The sequence below is a fragment of the Eulemur rufifrons genome, chromosome 5 (genome assembly GCF_041146395.1).
Source record: "Eulemur rufifrons isolate Redbay chromosome 5, OSU_ERuf_1, whole genome shotgun sequence".
Classification (NCBI taxonomy): domain Eukaryota; kingdom Metazoa; phylum Chordata; class Mammalia; order Primates; family Lemuridae; genus Eulemur; species Eulemur rufifrons.
This window is the reverse complement of record NC_090987.1, coordinates 45464441-45470440: the sequence shown is the minus strand read 5'-3', so window position 1 is coordinate 45470440 and position 6000 is coordinate 45464441.

Below are 6000 nucleotides of genomic sequence, written 5' to 3'. Positions count from 1 at the left end.
CTTATTTAGCTGCCAGAGAAAAAGAAAAACCTTTTGGCCGTCAGAACACAGTTTATTCCTTAAGCATAGGGGTGCATGACTTTGCCTGTCATGGCCTTAGGTCCTGTTTATAATTTGGTATCTTATTGCCACAAAGAGTCCATTCTGTCCGTCTTAGGATCTCTATTTTAACATTAATACTGGTCAGTTGTGTCTAAACCACAAAGGGGAGGGGGTGTAATGAGGTGTGTCTGACCTCTTGTCCTATCGTGGCTGGGAACTCAGTTTTTGAGGTTTCTCTGAGGTCCCCTTAGCCAAGAAAGGGGCCTGTTCAGGTTTTTTTTCTTTTTTCTTTCTTTTTTTTTGGTTTACACCAGCAAGCCCTGTCTGTTCAGATTCTTCTTGACCTCTCTATGTAGCATTCCTTCCTCTCAAGCATGGGGCAGGACCCCTCTTGATTGCGGTCTTCAAGGGAGAAGGAAGAGAGTACCCTTTCCAGGCCTTTGGCTTGCTTTATGGGGGAGGAGCTCTAGTTTCCATGATCTGCCTTGGGGAAGAAGAATTCTGGTTTGTCTGATTCACTTCAGGGGAGAAAGAAGAATGAGAAACAGGAGGGCAGGAGAAGTCAGAGAGGGTTTGTTTCTCATGCCCTTCCAGCATCCTTCAGTGCAAAGTTTCGAAGTACTCAGCACACCAAGGTGCCACACTTAGGGCTATCACATTTTGAGTCCTGACAGCTTGTGCAAAGTCACTGAGTTAGGAACATGAGCTCAGGGCCACCCACCCAACAATGTGTATCACCAGGGAGAAGTTTGCTGGTTAGCTTCTTAAATCTTTATTAAATGTTTAAGCTGTATGGGTCTTCTTGTATCAAAACAAGGCAATATGATGAGCAATGGTAGTATTATCCTCTTTTGTTCATTTTTTCTTTTAGCAGCTAAATCTTTCTTCCAAGGAAAGTCTAAAGGACTGTGGAGATCCGCTGATTGGAGGGCAGTCCCTGCTGTGCTGACACTGGTGTCCTAAAGTGTCTTGGAGCTTAGCAGGAAAGCTACTGATGGAGCAGGAAGAACATGTGCTCTAAGTCTCACAGACAGGGCTCTAGTCCTGGCTTAGCTGCTTACTATTTGCACTCCTTGGGCAGGTTATTTAGTTTCTGTGAACCTCAATTTCTTCAACTGTGGAAAGGGGAGAAATCATGCCAAGCTTGCAAGCATTGGAAGTAATATATATCAAATTCCTGGCACATAACAAGCCTGTAATATGGCAAAGCTCATATTTCACTAGATTGAAAAATACCAGGTAGGTAATTCTGTAGCTTATTGAGTGGCCTTGCAGCTCACTGCAGAAAGAGACAAAGCCTTCCCTCATGCCCTCAATTGATTAGCAGCCAGGGTCTAACCAAAAAGTCCCTATCTTCAGAGACATACAGAGAAATTGGCCCCATGTTTTCTACAACAGCTTCTTCAATCATTACCTTTGCAGTTCAAGAGCCTCTAACTGCTGAGGAGGCGGAAGGAGGATGAACGAGCCGCAGGACAGATGCCAGCGTGTGTGCTGGGGATGAGAGAGCAAAGGGGGCTGCAGGGTCTTCATTAGTTGCTGCTCAAACACTCCCCAATTAGCCCAGTGCCTCAGCTTTGTGCAGTGCCTATATTGACGACATATTATTGCCACTAAAAAGATAGTCATATTTTTTACCCAAAAATGTCTTGTTTCCCAAGCATGAGAATTCCCATTCATGTATGTATATGGCTAAAATTTCTTGAGTGCTGGGGACTTTCCTAGGAAATGGTGATATGACAATAAGTGAGACCCTTCTATGCCCAAGAGTATCCCCTGCTGTCCTGGAGGAGATGTGCGTGCGTCGAAAAAAAACACAGCACAGGTTTGCAGGGGCTGATGGAGACATGAATGAAGCCCTGTGAGAGAACACATGGGCAGGTGTTAACTCTGCCTGCCAAATTCAATAAAGGCTTTACCCAAAAAGTGGCCATTGGGCTGGGACTTGAAATAAGGGTCTGCATGTAGCCTAACGGAGAAAAGAAAGAGGTGTATTCTATTAATAGGAAGAATCCCAAATGAAAGAAATAGTGAGTTTAGTTCAGTAGTTCTCAGAGGGTGGTTTCTGGGCCAAATTCTGGGAATCTGTTAGAAATGCAAATTCTTGGGGCCCACGTGGAGGTGAGGGTGGGTCCCGCACTCTGTGTCTTAAGAAGCCCTCCGCTGATTCTGATGCACGCTCACTGTTGTGGGCGGTTGATGTGAAGGAAAAATATAGATCAACAAAACATTTTATATTTCTCCATACAGAGATTGAAGTGGTTTACAAGATTTATATATACCATGAAAAGGGGTAAACAGCTAAGGGGAATACAACAAAAGTAGAATAAAAGTAGAAAGGTAATAAAACCATTACTCTTTTGCCATAAATTTCCTGCTAAAGTTCCTGGTTGCAGCAGGAAGCTGTTGGAGCACCCTCTGCTTGTTGTGGAAACACATTCAGCTTCCAGGAGTAATAGTGGCTGCAAGGTTAAAGGCAGTTGTTAAGCGTACAGTTCTGCTAACACTAAAAGCTGAGAGGGATTTCCCCTGTGCAGGGCACCTCATTTGAGAGTCACTTTTTGGTGAGGACAGCCACATCCCAGCAGTAAAATCCACAGCAAGTGTAAATGTCTATTTCTATGGCTCCCTGGCATAGGCCAGTGGCTTAATATCTAAGAGTAGTTCAGTAAAAGGAACCAGTGAAAGGACTAAACAATGCGAGTTTGCAACTCTCAGACAGTCTGACCCATATCTGAATAGTATCATCAAAGATCCCATCAGAGGTAGAACTGGGAGCATTGAAAAAGCCAGAGGAGAAATGAAATGGTGAGATTTGAACAAAATAGAGAACAAGCATTGCACACTGTCCTGAGAACCTCACCTTCGGAGAATGTGCTTCTCTGATCTATCTAAACCTCCTAAACTGAGATGTCTTAGAATCCCTTAACTTTGGCATCTTCTAGACTTCTTTTGAAAGCTTTTACTTGGTGCATTCCATATGCAGTATGTGCTGTACAATCTAGTGCTTGATTAGATTCTTACTTGTATTATTCTCTGATTGTTCACATTTATGTGAGTTATTTTTTCAACTAGATCATAAATTAGATGAGGCCTATCACTTCCATGTTTCCTTTAGCCAGAGAACATTTTAGGAAGAGGCTATATCTGTACCTGCTTTTGAAGGAGGAATACGAATTTGCCTGGAGGACGGAAGTATTTTAGAAAGCACAAGATACAGAGTCATTGGAGAGTGTGGCACCCGGGGAAGATCCCAAGGAGTGCAGGGTCGCTGGAGCTGAGCTCTGCGGGGTGAGGGAGAGGAGACAGGGCTTGGGTCACATTCAAAGGCTTAGAGTATATCATAAAGGTGTAGAGAATCTGGGAAGAATTTAAAGCTAAAGAATGGCATGATCACATAGCAACCTTCACATTACAAATTGTACTTTTAGCATTATGAAAAAGTGTGTGTGTGTGTGTGTGTGTGTGTGTGTGTGTTAGAGGTAATGAGAGCAGTCATTATGGTCTGGTGATTAAGAGCCTGCTGTGTTCAAAATTTACTGGCGATGATCTCAGACGAGTTATTTAATCTGTTTTCCTATCCAGAGAATAGTCCCTACCATATAGGGATGTTTGAGAAGGAAATGAGATCATGCATTTAAAGTGGTCAACATGCTTGGTACATAGGTGCTCAAAAATGTCTGCCATTATTATGAGTCCTGGAGGCAGAGAGACCATTCTGTTTTTATTCACTTGGTATTTCTTGGTTACTAATTTCTTTTCCCAACTAAGTCCAAGTGAGAAATAATGAGTGGATTCGAGGGCTTAGAAGAGCCCTGTATGGTAGTGAAGAGAAGCAGGAGACCCGTGATACTATTCCTCATCAGCTTTGGGAGTAGAGCTGAGAGTGGACGCTGGAGTTTGTCATGGCACCAGCCACATCCCCAGTGACACTCAGCAGCTCCTGTGTGGAAGGACAAAAGGATGGTGGCATCGGTCCTTGGTTTCTGTTATCCAGAACAGATGTGGTAGAAGGATCATGGAGCAAGGGAGCCCAGGGTGCTCACAAAAGAATGTTTGGCCTGCTGTGTCTCCTAGGCTGTCAGGGGAGGAAGTGAGACCACCAGGGACAACAGGGCTGCCCAAGAGGGCAGAGTGGAGGAACCAGCCAGTGGAAGAAATCATCACTGAAGCTACTAGAGAGCAGTGATAGTGGGAGCAAGGGAACACGAACACTTGGGAGATAGGAAGTTAAAGGTGGACTATTAAGAATCCTCAATTCTTTTTACACTGCATGAAAATAATAGTTATTTAATAAATAATCATCGAATTAAATTGGTATGTATTGATTTGATTTGACTTCATGCCCCATCCGTTCAAAGACTGTGTGGACTGATGCCTTACAGGCCGACATCACTATCTGTCAAAACTTCAATCCAGAAACGATGAATGTCACCATGTTTCCTTCTCCACCATGGCAAACGTGTGTCAGGAAGTAGAGTGGATGTGGATTTGTTTGTTTTAAATTTGAGATTGGGTGTAGAATTCTGGAGGAGAGTTAAGACTGGTTCCAAAATGAAAAAGGTTGAAAAGGAATCAGATTGCTAGATAGGTGAAGTGTAAGAAAAAGACACTTCAAAAACGATGGGAAGATGGAGGCGGAAGGAAGGAACAGTGTTTGAGAAATCACAAATCTAATTCCCAGGAGCAGCAGCTACTGCAGAGGCCGGGAAGGCCAAGCTCACCTGGGGAGAAAGACTGTGTAGGATGTTGAAATGGCCGAGTGCAGGGACTGCCCTTCCCTCGGCGTGGCATGTGACTGCCTGCCTCTCTGTCACAGCCGGGCACTGACGACAGTAAGATCTGAATGAGTGCATAGTCTGTCCAAGCCAATCGATACTTACACTGGGACACAGCCCTGTGAAGACGACTCAGCCAATTCTGATGAGGCTGCTTCTGAGACTGACTCACCTTTGCCCCCAGGGACAGAGACCACATCGGTGGAGCTTCTGTTATGCCTACAGTCACCCCAGCTGGGCAGGAGGGTCCCCTGTACTTGGATGAGTAAGCTTTTGTGGGCCTGCCATGGTTCTGCCACAGAGTCTCAGCCTCCCTGGGCAGAGAGCTGGGCCTGACTAGACCTAGAAGGTTGGCAGCTTCTTTCTGTTTCTTTCCCTGGAGCTACATGGACTCTGGACTGACTCCTCCTCTCTCTCCGCACATACTCCCTCTGCAGCGCCTGTGGCTTCTGCTGCCCCACAGTTCAAAGCATGAGACTCTGGCTTCCTATGGGGCCAGCGCCAGCCCTTCCTCTCCTTGGCTTGCAGATAAGCTCACCAGGGTCCGGTGACTCCAGGAACATTCCCACTTAAATTTCCCAAAGTGAGTATCTGATGCTCAGTTAAGCCTCTGCACGGATGCCCAAGTTGGGTCTTCAAACCTGGTTCAATCAGGTTAGAGAATGTGGTGATGACCGTTAGCAGTCCCGGCTGGGATGTCATCAGCAGATGCTGCGAGTAGGGAAGGAATCCCGCAAAGCAGGTGTCAGCTGAACAACTACCACAAAAGGGCTCACTACAGGCACTTTTGGGGGCCTCAGCACTCGGTAAAGTATTTAGGTTATTAAGTATGAAATGTCCGATTTCCTTAAGTACTAAGTTTGACAGTTAATATCTCTGACGTTTCACTTTGACACTTCTTGTTTTATTTTTATTGTGAAGGTACATCCTCATTCTTTCAAGTGCACAGTTTGGCTTGTGATTATCTTACAAAGTTTTTTTAGAACAATTTTTGTGAAACCATGGATAAGTCAAAAATTCATGTTATTTTCCAGTACGAGTTCTGTTGTGGAATCAATGTAGCTCAGACAGCTTGAAATATCAACAAAGTGTTTGGGAAGGATGTGGCTAATGAACGTACAATATGTCTGTGGTTTGAGAAGTTCCATTCTGGTGATTTTAATCTTGAAAATGAACCACA